The sequence below is a fragment of the Triticum aestivum genome, chromosome 1B (genome assembly GCF_018294505.1).
Source record: "Triticum aestivum cultivar Chinese Spring chromosome 1B, IWGSC CS RefSeq v2.1, whole genome shotgun sequence".
NCBI lineage: Eukaryota > Viridiplantae > Streptophyta > Magnoliopsida > Poales > Poaceae > Triticum > Triticum aestivum.
Window position 1 is genome coordinate 359,791,313 of NC_057795.1, and position 16,104 is coordinate 359,807,416.

Sequence of the window (16,104 nt, forward strand, 5' to 3'; positions counted from 1 at the left end):
GACCAGATACAAAGACATGTTTCGTGAGCTTGCTGATAATGATAGTCCTCGAAAGTATGTCACTTTCGGTGACAACTCAAAGGGTAAGGTGGTTGGCTTCGGTAAGGTGGCCATCTCACATGATAGCTCCATACAAAATGTCATGCTCGTTGAATCTCTTGGATACAACTTACTTTCAGTATCTAGACTTGCTGATTTCGGTTTCAATGTCCTATTTACTGAAGTTGATTGCCAAGTGTTTCGTCGAGACAATCATAAAATGGTCTTTACCGGCATACGTAGAGGTGATCTATACATTGTTGATTTCACTAAAAAGGCCCAACCTAAAACTTGCTTCATTGCTAAATCCTCAAAAGGTTGGTTATGGCATAGATGACTAGGTCACGTTGGCATGAGAAACCTTGACAAGCTTATTAAGGGAAATCATATCCTTGGAGTTAATGATGTCATTTTTGATCAGGATAGACTTTGCAGTGCTTGTCGGGCAGGTAAACAGGTTGGAGGAAGGCATCCCGTGAAGAACATCATGACCACAAAGAGGCCACTTGAGCTACTTCACATGGATCTCTTTGGTCCCAACTCTTACAAGAGTCTCGGTGGAAATTCTTTTAGTCTAGTTATAGTCGATGATTTTTCAAGATTTACGTGGGTGTTCTTTCTTGATGATAAATCACAGGTTCAGAAGATCTTCAAAAACTTTGCTAGGAAGGCCCAAAATCAATTTGAAGTGAAGATCAAGAAGGTTCGCAGCAACAATGGAACGGAATTCAAGAACGCAAATGTGGACACCTTTCTTGACGAAGAAGGGATTTCACACGAGTTCTTGGCTACGTACACACCTCAACAAAATGGAGTTGTTGACAGGAAGAACCGAACGCTCATCGAAATGGCAAGAACGATGCTTGATGAGTACAAGACGCCAAAGCACTTTTGGGCAAAAGCGGTTGAGACAGCTTGTCATGCAACAAATCGCTTGTATCTTCACAAACTACTCGGCAAGACAGCATACGAGCTCCTCACCGGTAACAAACCCCAAGTTGGATACTTTCAAGTATTCGGCTCAAAGTGCTACATTCTTGGTAAGCATCGTCGTTCTAAATTTGCTCCTAAGTCTCATGAAGGTTTCCTACTAGGTTATGGCTCAAACTCTCACACTTACCGTGTATACAACAATTTCACCCGAAAGGTTGAAGATACGGTAGATGTGTAGTTTGATGAATCTAACGGCTCGCAAGTAGAGCAATTGCCAATTGATGTAGGAGACAAAGATCCTTCGGAAGCAATCCAAGACTTGTCTATTGGCAAGGTCCGTCCAACGGAGGTGAAGGAGAGTACCTCGTCCGTCCAAGTGGAAGCTTCTACTTCACGACAAGGTGAACCAAGAGTTGATACGGAAGCATCCACAAGTGGGACACACCAAGATGAAGGAAACGAGGAAGTGCATCAAGATGAACGTCAACAACCTCCTTCTCCACCATGACAAGAGAACGACAACGCCAACAATGAAGAAGGCCAAGAAGAAGAACAAGACGAAGAAGATGTTCAACGAAGATCCAAGCAAAAGCTTTCACGAGTTCGAGCAAGAATTGCTAAAGACCATCCCGTCGAACAAATCTACAATTATATTCAAACCGGGAGAATCACTCGCTCTAAAACTCGTTTAGCTAACTTTTGTGAAAACTATTCTTTCATCTCTAGCATTGAACCTATGAAGGTCGAAGATGCATTGGAAGATCCGGATTGGATAAACGCTATGCATGAAGAGCTACACAACTTTGAGAGAAACCAAGTTTGGACATTGGTTGAGAAGCCCGACAACAACCACAACATCATTGGTACCAAATGGGTGTTTCACAACAAGCAAGATGAAGATGGACAAGTTGTTCGCAACAAAGCACGTCTCGTCGCCCAAGGCTACACACAAGTCAAAGGTATGGACTTTGGTGAGACTTACGCCCCCGTTGCTAGACTTGAGTCCATTCGCATCTTACTTGCCTATGCTAATCACCATGATATCACCTTGTACCAAATGGACATTAAAAGTGCTTTTCTAAATGGTGAAATAGAGGAGGAAGTTTATGTTAAACAACCTCCCGGCTTTGTCAATCCTAAGAAACCCAATCATGTTTACAAACTTCACAAAGCTCTTTATGGTCTTAAACAAGCTCCTAGAGCATGGTATAAATGCTTGACCAAGTTCCTTATTGAAAAAGGCTTTGAAATTGGGAAAATTGATTCTACTCTTTTTACTAAAAGAGTTAATGGTGAACTATTTGTGTGCCAAATCTATGTTGATGATATTATATTTGGTTCAACTAACCCTCATTTTAGTGAGAAGTTTGGAAAGCTAATGTTGGAGAAGTTTGAGATGTCAATGATGAGTGAACTCAAATTCTTTCTTCGGTTGCAAATCAAGCAAACTAAGGAAGGTACTTTTGTCTCTCAAACGAAGTACACTAAGGACTTATTCAAGAAGTTCAATATGCAAGAATGCAAAGGTATGTCTATACCCATGCCTACTAGTGGACATCTTGATTTGACCAAAGATGGTGAACCAGTTGATCAAAAGGTCTATCGCTCTAGGATTGGTTCATTGTTATACCTGTGTGCTTCATGTCCCGATATTATGCTAAGTGTGTGCCTATGTGCAAGATATCAAGCTGCTCCTAAAGAATGTCATCTTAAGGCTGTGAAAAGGATAGTGAGATACTTAATACATACACCAAATTTTGGCATTTGGTATCCTAAGAGGGCCTCTTTCGATCTTGTTGGCTACTCTGACTCACACTATGCCGGAGACAAGGTTGATAGAAAGTTCACTTCGGGTACTTGTCAATTTCTTGGTAGATCTCCTGTGTCTTGGTCCTCCAAGAAACAAAACTCAGTATCCTTATCCACCGCTGAAGCGGAGTACATTGCCGCTAGTTCATGTTGTGCTCAATTACTTTGGATGACCCAAACTCTTGAAGATTATGGGATATATGTGAAACATGTTCCATTGCTTTGTGACAATGAAAGTGCTATCAAAATTGGTCATAATCCTGTGCAACATTCTCGAACTAAGCATATTGAAGTTCGTCATCATTTCATTCGAGATCACGTTGCTAAGGGTGACATTGATCTTAAGCATGTTCGCACCGAAAAGCAATTAGCGGATATATTCACTAAACCTCTTGATGAGAAAGTGTTTTGCAGGTTGAGAGGAGAATTGAACATCATTGATGCTTCAAACTTGGAGTAGAAACTCCATTGGATACATGCAAGACATGAGCTTATGACTAATACTTGATATTTCTCTTATGATGAAAATCTTATGTCTTCGATATATTTGTATCTTGCATGTTATCTAACCCATGTAGGTACTTGGGTGAATCAAATTCCATGAGATTGTAATCTACTCATATCTTGAGCAATCTCTACATCACCAAGTCTCTATACAAAGGTGGTTGAAGACAAGGAAACACGAAACCATTCGAACATATCCTTTGACAAATTCTATGTTGAGCTTCATGATTGTCATTTTTGTATACATAAGTGCTCTTCCTTGCAAGAACTAACCCATGTAGGTAGATGGACTCAAATTCCAAGTGGTGCTCCAAATTCTTGATGAACTACATCAACCTCGAGCAACTCACACAAGTTCAACTACATGGACATCACCACCAACCGAGGTATGTTATTCCATCTTAGAGAAGCTTTACTCCAAGTCATGAACTAAAGCAACTCGACAAGATGTGAATACATCAAGATGCTTAAACGAAAAATGGCAACCCCATTTTGAGCTTAAACGATGAGTATGACCTATGATCAAGTGATCTCACTTGACTCCTAAGTCAATATACTCTAACATAGGTGACTTTGTCGCCGACCATCTCTAGATGAAGTTCTCTTGTATTTTATTCTATGTTTTTGCATTTGTCTCATGCATATTTATTTTCCCTTTCAAAAAAAACTTCATCTAGATTTCTTTCTGCTTGCCCTGCATCTTCTGCATCAATTCCTTGCATATCATTCAGTAAATTCCTTGCAAATCTTTGTGAGATCATACAAGTCTAGTGAGCTGAGGTGACAAGTGTTTTCTCTGCGATGAACTCGGTTACACCGATTTGTTATTTTCAGTCCAACCGAAAACTTTTGGTACCACCGATGCCTACAACTCGGTGTCACCGATTTCACAACAGGAAAAACAGTTTGCCACTTATTTTGTGTTTCTTCTGATCCAGCTCCACTCAATGAATCTTGTCCTCTACAAGCATCACATTTTTATCATTGCTTTATGTTGTGACTCAAGGATCAAACCCATTCACGACAAATTCCAGAGGGAGAGAGAGAGATTACATCTTTATCAAGCCCTTCTTGGAAATTGATGTCAAAGGGGGAGAGAGAGATCACATCAAAGCTTATTATTTCGAGAGAGAGATCACATCAGAGAAGGAGAGAGAGGTCCTTCAAGGGGAGAGAGAGAGATCTCCAGGGGGAGAGAATACTAGTAGAAAGTATTTCTCAAGGATCCCAGATGCTTGGTGTTCAAGAGGAGAGATGCCAGATGTCTTCTTGAGGGGAAAGACATGTTCATATGTGCTTATTTGCATTAGCTTGCATTAGCTCTATTCATTTATATCTTTCAGCTCTGATTTTTTGATCCCTATCTTCTCCCAATATCCCATGCTAGATTCAGGGGGAGAAAGACATCTAAGGGAAAGAAATCATTCAAATTCATTGCATATCTTTACTCTTAGGGACATGTCAATTCCAATGTGGTACTTAGTACTCACTCACTACATGTCATCCCAGTCTTGGTATTCATGTGGTTTCTTCTGTTTGCTCTGGCTAGTAGGTGCATCTGTGTTATCTAACCTTATTTTCAAAGCTTCATTCCGTCCTAAGCCAACTCAAGACTACAAGGTAAGTATATGCATCACAATCATGTGTATGAGGAATTCTTGCTGATGTACATAATGTTTGCAAGAAGGACTCATGGGCATGAAGGAATTTCCTTTAATACGTTTTGCTCTAATGCATATGGCCAAGATACATGTAACACATTGCCTGCTCTATCATGGTTATGCTATCACATGCTTCTATATTTCATATTCACATGATTGCATACATGTAGGGGGAGCCTATGCTTGTTACATTATCTTTACTTGCTATTTGTTAAATCTTTATCTAAAGCTTTGATGTATGTGGTCATCAATTACCAAAAAGGGGGAGATTGAAAGCACAAGTGCTCCCTAGGTGGTTTTGGTAATTAATGTCAACATATCTCTTGTTGGACTAACAATTTTATCTAGTATATTTCAGATAAGTTCAACATTGGAGTGGCATGGACTAAAGGATGTGGGAACTCCTTCAAGATGCTAAGACAAAGGATTGGCTCAAGCTTCAAGCTCAAGACTCTTCATTTTACATTTTAGTGATCCAAGATCACATTGAGTCTATAGGAAAAGCCAATACTATCAAGGAGGGATGAGGTGTTGCTTAATGAGCCTCTTACTTCAAGTGCTTAGTGATATGCTCCAAATTCCCTCAACTACTTTCCCACTTCCACACATATGTCCTAAACCTAAAGTCAAACTCGGCCCCACTGATTCTTTCTATCTGGCGCCACCGAGTTTTGATGTCTTAGCCACTGCCACAAACGCTAAGCAAATCGGTCTCACCGATAGGGATCTCGGTCTCACTGAGATGGGATTGTAATCTCTCTGTGTATGTCCATTATCAAAATCGGTCTCACTGAGTTTGAGCAATCGGTACTACCGAGATTACAATGCAAACTTTTTGGTTGACTCATTATCAAAATCGGTCCCATCGAGTTTGATAATCGGTCCAACCGAGTTTGCCTGACCAACTCTCTGGTTAGCTAATTACCAAAATCGGTCCTACCGAGTTTGTGTAATCGGTCTCAGCGAGATTACCTTATGCCCTAACCCTAACCATATCGGTCCTACCGAGTTGCATTTCTGTCCCACCGAAAATCCTAATGGTCACTAATTTGCTAAATCGGTCTGACCAAGTTTCTCAATTCGGTCCCACCGAGTTTGGCAAGTTGTTTGTAACGGTTAGATTTTGTGTGGAGGCTATATATACCCCTACACCTCCTATTCATTCGAAGAGAGAGCCATCAGACTGAACCTACACTTCCAGCATCCTATTTCTGAGAGAGAACTACCTACTCATGTGTTGAGGCCAAGATATTCCATTCCTACCATATGAATCTTGATCTCTAGCCTTCCCCAAGTTGCTTTCCACTTAAATCCTCTTTCCACCGGATCCAAATCCTGTGAGAGAGAGTTGAGTGTTGGGGAGACTATCATTTGAAGCACAAGAGTAAGGAGTTCATCATCAATGCACCATTTGTTACTTCTTGGAGAGTGGTGTCTCCTAGATTGGCTAGGTGTCACTTGGGAGCCTCCGACAAAGATTATGGAGTTGAACCAAGGAGTTTGTAAGGGCAAGGAGATCGCCTACTTCGTGAAGATCTACCGCTAGTGAGGCAAGTCCTTCGTGGGCGACGACCATGGTGGGATAGACAAGGTTGCTTCTTCGTGGACCCTTCGTGGGTGGAGCCCTCCGTGGACTCGCGCAACCGTTACCCTTCATGGGTTGAAGTCTCCATCAACGTGGATGTATGATAGCACCACCTATCGGAACCACGCCAAAAACATCCGTGTCTCCAATTGCGTTTGAATCCTCCAAACCCTTCCCTTTACATTCTTGCAAGTTGCATGCTTTACTTTCCGCTGCTCATATACTCTTTGCATGCTTGCTTGCTATGTGTTGTGAATGTTAAATTTGTGCCTAAACTCCACTTAAACTTAAAAGGGCTAAAAACTGCAACTTTGGTACTTAGTGTCTAATCACCCCCCCTCTAGACACCTCGTCTCAAGGTCCTACAGCATCCAACAAGCATTAGTGTAGCATAGCATATGATCAAACACATGATCATCCAAGTATCTCACAAAAGACAATGTATCAAGCAAACAAGAGTTCTACCATCAAAAACAAGAGAGAACAAAAGCAACACTCTCTCTCGAAGCCTATGATCTATACATTTTCTCCCCCTTTGGCAACAAGTTACCAAAAAGTTCTTAAAAAATGCATAGTGCTAATTGACTCTCAGGCTTGGTCTTCAGGTGGTGGTGTAGAGATGACTCCAAGGACGAAAGCATCAGTTGATGTAGATGGAGCTGGTGGAGTGGCTACTGGAGCTGGTGGCACTAAAGCTGTAGCTGGTGCAGAAGATGTATCTCTGGTGTCTGTAACACGCACTGCGACAGATCTCTGTCCTCTGGGCACTCTAGCAAATGCATCTGTAGTTGACTTGCCCTTCTTCTCCTCCACTTCCTCCTGAATTTTCTCAACAACTGATTGGATCTCAGTGACCTTCACATCAAGATCATAGAACTTTTCTCTATGATTCTCTCCAAGCTCTCCTAGTTTTTAGTCAGGGTGGCCAAGCCCTTCTCAATCCTCAAGGTGGAGGCAATCAAGTAGACAAGCTGATCTTGCTTGCTCTTCATGAAATACTGAGATGCCTCTTCAGCAGTTGGCATCTTAGCAGCTTTCTCTGCCCTTGCTCTCTCCTTCTTCTCTTGTGCTTGCACAGATGATGGTTCATTTTCATCCATCACAATGGTATTGTTCTCAAAATCAGGGTAGATGGGCAAGTGCTCTTTGTCCAAAAGATATTTGCCAGTGCCCATCTTGGAGTTTATGAGCTCCTGAACCCGTGGGGCATATCCACATGATCTCTTCTGATCAGTTGTAGTCCTTTTGATAGTTTCCAAAATCAGACTCATGACTTTGAATTTCTGAGGCACATCAAATATGTGTAGCAAGTTGATTGCATGGCCTCTGATCATCTTGTGATCTCCTGACTTGGGCAACAGAGTATGCCTTAGGATCCAGTTGATAGTAGGCAATCCTGACAATAGGTAATGTACTGATCCAAACTTGTGTGTCTCAAGAGCAGCATCTGGGATCTATTTGTACATACTAGCCATGGAGTTATGGTCTTGCTTCTTCTTAGCATAGACATCCAAGTCATCCTCATTCTCTTTTGGAGCATTTATCAATTTGGACCATTCCTCAATAGGATTTGTACCTAGTACCCTCTGACATCCAGACAATTCTCCCATCTGGGTAGAAATGAGCTGTGGAGTAAAACTGCATGATGAGCTCATCATTCCACTTGGTGAGCTTCTGGCCAACAAAGTCATCTACTCCACAAGCATTGAAACTATCATACACTCCTGGATAGTACTATTCATTCTTCCTGATGTACTCCCAGTCAACCCATCTCATATCACATACTATGGGCTTCTTGTCAAGCAAGAATGTCTCATAGATATCCTGTTGTTCCTTAGTGGGAAACCCGTAGTCCACAGCGGTTCTTCTTCTGACAGCATATGGATCATTCTGTCTCCACAATCTCAGACCTGCATCCTTCCTGAGCTTCATATCCTCTGCTACTGATGAGCATCATTATGATCACTGATCTTAGGCCTCAACTTCCTTAAGACAAGAGAATCATCATCTTCTTCATCATTAGCTGCCTCAGGCACTGGGGCCTTGTTCTTTTCTTCAGCTGGAATGTTCCTAGTTCTCCTCTTAGGTGCAATCTTGGGCTTAGGAGCAGAAGCTTTGGGAGCATCTTTGGGCTTAGATGGAGCAGCCCCTGATCTAATAGCATCTCCCATTAGCTTCTCTGCTTTAGGTGCTGGTGCAGCAACCTCTTCCTCTTCTCCCATCATTGAGGGCTTTCCAACAACTCCGGAAATGGTCTTCCTGACCCTTTCTTTCCTTTTCTTTCCATCTCCAGTTTCCTTGGGCTCAAGAGTGAGCTCTATTGTTGACTTATAAACATCTGCAGTTGAGGCTCTGGCTTTAGACATGGGAATCCTTCTTGCAGGTGCTTTGGTCTTCATACCAGGCTTAATGGCAGCAACTGTGCCAATTTCCTTCTTCAGTACCTTCTTCTTAGATGTGGCCTCATCATCAACTACCACATAGTCCTCATCTTCAGAATCTAAGGTTCTCTTCTTCCTTGTCCTAGTAGCTGCCTTGGGCAAGTTACTAGGTGTGCTGCTGCTACCCTCATCATAGCTGCTTGAGGGACTAGTGCCCTCACTCATCTGAGCTTGCTCCTCTGACCTGTTCTGACTGTCACTCTGATCTGACATGTTGCAAACTCTGACAGCAGACCCTGTGAATAGATGTAGATGAGGTAGAGTAGATGAGCATCACAAAGCACAGAGGTTTTTGCAAAACATTGAGTTAAAAACTTAGTTTTAGTTTCCACAGAAAGCATTTCGGGGCTGCCGATTTGTAAACTCGGTGATACCCAAGCGGCTTTTGGAACCTAAACTAGTGAACTCGGTGAGAGTGAGTCACAGTTCGGTGGCACTGAGACTGCTAGGGTTTCACAGAGAATCGATCTCGGTCACACCGATTTGCAATTCTCGGTCAGACCGAGAACCACATGTGCAATGGCCAATGCCAAATCGGTGAGACCGATTTCTACAACTCGGTCGGTCCGAGATGAATTCGGCGGAAACCTAACCCTAAATTTTCAATCCAAGTCTAAACTATGGAGTATTTTCGCTGGATAGGAAGATTTCAATTGTGGAAAGATTCATGGCAATGCAATGTGCTAGGAATCAGAGTGAGAATAGCACAAATATCAAGTCCATACCCTAATGTGGCGGTGGACTTGCTACGGCGGCAACGGCAGAGACGAATCTCGTTGATGGCGGCGGACACAAGCGGCGGGAGGTCGCTGGCGACGAGGAGGACGATCCGGAGACCCGATGAGGCAAAGCTAGCTATGCGCGGGCGAAGGGTTTCGGAAGAATTTCCAAAAATTTGACCCGTGAGTATATATAGCCAGACCCTGTCGGTGTGACCGAGTGGAACATCTCGGTGGCACCGAGATGCAAAAATGCAAGCAGTTGCTACAACTCGGTGTGACCGAAAAGTTCAAATCGTTTGCACGGAAATTGAAAACCTAGGTCAACTTAGTTATCTCGGTATGACCGAAATGGATGAATCGGTCAGACCGAAACGCACAAAGAAGTTTTGGAAGTTTAAGTCTATGAAGAATCGGGGACTCCGAGTGCTCCTCACACAGAGTGGTTCGAATCTGACTTGATCAAACTTTGTGATGTAGCATGAATAGAGTTTGAGACAAGAAGAGCATAGATAGCTAGAGAAGGTTCTTAGCATTCTTGTTCATCCACTTGGCAAAAGAAAAGAAACCAAACAAGCAAAAAAACAAGTGGATGTCCTCGAATGAGTAAAATATGCAAACGACATGCTCACACAATAAAATGGCAAATGAAATATGTGACAAAACATGCACAACCAATTCTAGCATCTATCAAGCAATTGGCGATGACTAGGTCATCTATATATGAGTATATTGACTTAGGAGTCAAATGAGAACATTTGATCATAGGTCATACTCATTGTTTAAGCACAAGTGGGGTTACCACTTTTAGATAAAGCATTGTTGTGTTCACACCATTAGAGTTGCTTTAGCTCAATTCTTAGAGTAAAGCTCCCCCTAGATGTGAGATCCCCCCTAAGAGGGATACACTAACCTTGGGTTTTGTCGATGATGACTTCATGTAGGTGTTGAAGATCTGGATGCTTTATGTTGATGTAGATCATTTGGAGTAATCCTTTGGAGTGAGTTGCACTTTCAATACCTACATGGGTTAGTCCCACAAGGAACAAACAAGGATATCCATAGACATAGAGTGATGCACACACAAGATGATGTCCATGATGTCATTAGGTTACCTTGTCCCTTGTCCTTGCCTTTCTGCTTGTGGTCTTGTGGTGGAAGATCATCTTGATCTTGTGTCCCTTTGAAAGAAGTAGGATCATACTTCTCTTGTTGAGGAAGAAACTTCATCTTGGGGTATTGATCTTCTTCCCACTCAACTCCATTGGCATTGAACTTTCGTTCAAAACCAACACCTTGGTTCTTCCGGTGCCTTCCTTGCTTGCGTACAATTTCCTCGAATTGCTTACTCCCGGCAAGGCTTTTGTAAACACCTTTCTCTATAATTCCCTTCAATAAGCTATTTTCTTGCTGAAGTGTAACTTGGCTAAGAGAATCATTAGTGGAATCAAGAGAACTACTAGAAGCAACAACATTAGATTTAGCATGATGATTGTTGTTACTACTAGAGGAAGAATCTTTCTTGTTCTTGTTACTAGACTTGACTTGAGGCATGTAAGTAGATAAGAGTAAACGCTTGGCAATGTAAGAAGAACTTTTCTTGCGAAGATCATCATTGATAGCCTTTAAAAACTCATGCTCTTGCTCAAGGTTGAGCTTTTCAAAGCGTAACTTCTCATGAGTCCTTAAAAGTTCTCGATGATCTCCTAAGATAGTTTCATGAGCTAACTTAAGAGTGTTTAGTTATTTAGTTAGGAGCTCAATCTTCTCCTTATAATTTTCATTCGTTTCATCTTCATTAGCATGATTATTTGACGTTTCATCATAGTATTCATCACTAGAGTTGTCAACAAGTAAATCATCAGCACCTAGCAAGTCATCTTCATCACTATTGAAATCAACATACTCGGGGTGTAATACCTTTGGTCCTTTAGCCATGAAGCATCTTCCAAGTCCTTCATTTGGTGAGTCAAATATGTCGTAGGAGTTGGTTGACACAAGTGCTAGACTGGCAACACCTTCATCTTGAGTATGTTCTGAGTCGGAGTGATAGCTTCTCTCGGGGTGATGGTCGGATTCGGAGCCGGATACCCATTCACTAACATGAGCTTGATGTCTTTGTTTTGTATAGCTCCTTGATGACTTGTCCTTCCTTTCTGAATCCTTGCTTCTCCGAGATGTTCTTCGTTCATAACGATCATCTCTCCTCCTCCTCTCTCTTGGTGGTGATTCTTCTCTTCTACTTCTTCTCTTTGGAGATTCTTCTCTTCTTTTGTAGGGAGCCGTGCACTCATTGAAATAGTGTCCGGTCTTCCACAATTGTAGCAATTACGCTCACGACTAGAAGATCTTTTGTCATTGTAGGACCTTGACTTGGAACTTCTTTCCTTGCTTCTACTCTTGTAGAATTTGTTGAACTTCTTCACTATTAGGCTCAATTCTTCATTGATGGTTTGTTTCTCACTTAATGATGTGGGAGCTTCACATGAGGCTTTGTAAGCACCACTTGACTTGTTGTGGAGCTCTTCCTTATCCTTGAGTGACATCTCATGAGCTACAATTCTTCCAATGACCTCCGTTGGCTTGAGATTCTTGTAATTGGGCATCATTTGGATTAATCTGCACACGGTATCATATTTTCCATCCAAGGCTCTTAGGATCTTCTTGATGATGAATTTGTCGGTCATCTCTTCACTTCCGAAGCCGGCAATCTCATTTGTGATGAGAGCAAGCCTAGAGTACATTTCAACGACGCCTTCACCATCCTTCATTTTGAACTTGTCAAGTTGATTTTGAAGCACATCCAATTTGGATTCCTTGACGGAGTCGGTACCTTCGTGCATATCAATCAAAGTATCCCAAATTTCCTTTGCATTCTCAAGACGGCTGATTTTGTTGAATTCTTCGTGGCACAATCTGTTGAAGAGAATATCACAAGCTTGAGCATTGTATTGCAGCATCTTCAACTCTTTCGGTTATAGTTGATTTGATCTTGCTGAAAACCAGAAACTTTTGCGCCCAGGAAAATAATTTTCATAATTCATGGAACAACAATTTTGATCTGAATATCATATACATGATTTATATTCAAATTTCCTAGATTTTCCTAATTTTTCAAAAAATTTGGATTTACAGAAGTATTCAAAGTTTTCGGATTGCTACAGATTGTTCTGTTTTTGACAGATTCTGTTTTTCTTGTGTTGTTTGCTTATTTTGATGAATATATGGGTAGTATCGGGGGGTATGAACCATGGAGAAGTTGGAATACACTAGATATTACACCAATATAAATAAATAATGAGTTCACAATAGTACCATAAAGTGGTGATTTGGTTTCTTATACTAGCGGATCTCATAAGATTTTCTATTGAGTTTTGTGTTGTGAAGTTTTCAAGTTTGGGTAAAGATTTGCTGGACTATGGAATAAGGAGTGGAAAGATCCTAAGCTTGGGGATGCCCAAGGCACCCCAAGGTAATATTCAAGGATAACCAAGAGCCTAAGCTTGGGGATGCCCCGGAAGGCATCCCCTCTTTTGTCTTCGTTTATCAGTAACTTTACTTGAGGCTATATTTTTATTCACCACATGATATGTGTTTTGCTTGGAACATCTTGTTTTATATGAGTCTTTACTTTTTAGTTTGCCACAATCATCCTTGATGTACACACCTGTTGAGAGGGACACGCATGAATCATGATTTATTAGAATACTCTATGTGCTTCACTTATATCTTTTGAGCTAGGCAATTTTGCTCTAGTGCTTCACTTATATATTTTTAGAGCACGGCGGTGGCTTTATTTTATAGAAATTGTCGAACTCTCTTGCTTCACTTATATTATTTTTAGAGTCTCTTTAAACAGTGTCCTAATATGATAGGCATCCAAGAGGGATATAATAAAAACTTACATATAAAGTGCATTGAATACTATGAGAAGTTTGACTCCTTATGATTGTTTTGAGATATGAGGATGGTGATATTAGAGTCATGCTAGTGACTAATTGTGGATTGTATAAATACTTGTGTTGAGGTTTGTGATTCCCGTAGCATGCACGTATGGTGAACCGTTATGTAACAAAGTTGGAGCATGATTTATTTATTGATTGTCTTCCATATGAGTGGCGGCCGGGGACGAGCGATGGTCTTTTCTTACCAATCTATCCCCCTAGGAGCATGTGCGTAGTACTTTGTTTTGATGACTAATAGATGTTTGCAATAAGTATGTGAGTTCTTTATGACTAATGTTGTACGATCGAAAGTATGTCTAGAGGGGGGTGATTAGACTACTTGACCAAATAAAAACCTTGCATTTTCCCAATTTTAATTCTTGGCAGATTTTAGCAACTTAGCACAAGTCAAGCAATCAACCTACACATGCAATTCTAGAGTATAGTAGTGGAATGTAAGACGATTGCATATGAAGGTAAAGGGGAGGAGTTTGAGGAGTCAAACACAATTGGAGACACGAAGATTTTTGAGCCGTGGTTCCGATAGGTGGTGCTATCGTACATCCACGTTGATGGAGACTTCAACCCACGAAGGGTAACGGTTGCTCGAGTCCACGGAGGGCTCCACCCATGAAGGGTCCACGAAGAAGTAACCTTGTCTATCCCACCATGGCCGTCTCCCATGAAGGACTTGCCTCACTAGGGGTAGATCTTCGCAAAGTAGGCGATCTCCTTGCCCGTACAAACTCCTTGGTTCAACTCCACAAACTTGTCGGAGGCTCCCAAGTGACACCTAGCCAATCTAGGAGACACCACTCTCCAAGAAGTAACAAATGGTGTGTTGATGATGAACTCCTTGCTCTTGTGCTTCAAATGATAGTCTCCCCAACACTCAACTCTCTCTCACTGGATTTGGATTTGGTGGAAATAAGATTTGAGTGTAAAGCAACTTGGGGAAGGCTAGAGATCAAGATTCATATGGTAGGATTGGAATATCTTGACCTCAACACAAGTGTAGGTGGTTCTCTCTCAGAAAATGGAAGTTGGAAATGTAGGCATGTTCTGAAGGCTCTCTCCACGAATGAAGAGTGGGTGGAGGGGTATATATAGCCTCCACACAAAATCTAGCCGTCACACACAACTTACCAATCTTGGTGGGACCGAATTGTGAAACTCGGTCAGATTGATTTAGCAAATAATGTGACCGTTAGGCATTTCGGTGGGACCGACATGTCAACTCGGTGGGACCGATATGGTTAGGGTTAGGGCACAACGTAATCTCGGTGAGACCGATTACACAAACTCGGTGAGACCGATTTCGGTAATAAGCTAACCAGAGAGTTGGTCAGGTAAACTCGGTGGGACCTATTCGCTCATCTCGGTGAGACCGAAACGTTACGAAAGGGAAATATAGAGTTTACATTGCAATCTCGGTGGGACCGATCGCTCATCTCGGTTGGACCGAAATGTTACGAAGGGAAATAGAGAGATTACGATCCCATCTCGGTGTGTGACGCCCCCGATTCAATCGTACACTAATCATGCACGCAAATGTGTACGATCAAGATCAGGGACTCACGGGAAGATATCACAACACAACTCTACAAATAAAATAAGTCATACAAGCATCATAATACAAGCCAGGGGCCTCGAGGGCTCGAATACAAGTGTTCGATCATAGACGAGTCAGCGGAAGCAACAATATCTGAGTACAGACATAAGTTAAACAAGTTTGCCTTAAGAAGGCTAGCACAAACTGGGATACAGATCGAAAGAGGCGCATGCCTCCTGCCTGGGATCCTCCTAAACTACTCCAGGTCGTCGTCAGCGGGCAGCACGTAGTACCAGGCACCTCCGGTGTAGTAGGGGTCGTCGTCGACGGTGGCGTCTGGCTCCTGGACTCCAGCATCTGGTTGCGACAACCAGAAAGAAAGGAAAGGGGAAAAAGGGGGGAGAAAGCAACCGTGAGTACTCATCCAAAGTACTCGCAAGCAAGGGACTACACTACATATGCATGGGTATATGTGTAAGGAGGCCATATCAGTGGACTGAACTGCAGAATGCCAGAATAAGAGGGGGATAACTAATCATGTCGAAGACTACGCTTCTGGTAGCCTCCGTCTTGCAGCATATAGAAGAGAGTAGATTGTAGTCCTCCAAGTAGCATCTCCAAGTAGCATCTCCAAGCAGCATCTCCAGTAGCATCGCATAGCATAATCCTACCCGGCGATCCTCTCCTCGTCGCCCTGCGGAAAAGCGATCACTGGGTTGTATCTGGCACTTGGAAGGGTGTGTTTTATTAAGTATCCGGTTCTAGTTGTCATAAGGTCAAGGTACAACTCCAAGTCGTCCTGTTACCGAAGATCACGGCTATTCGAATAGATTAACTTCCCTGCAGGGGTGCACCACATAGCCCAACACGCTCGATCCCATTTGGCCGGACACACTTTCCTGGGTCATGCCCGGCCT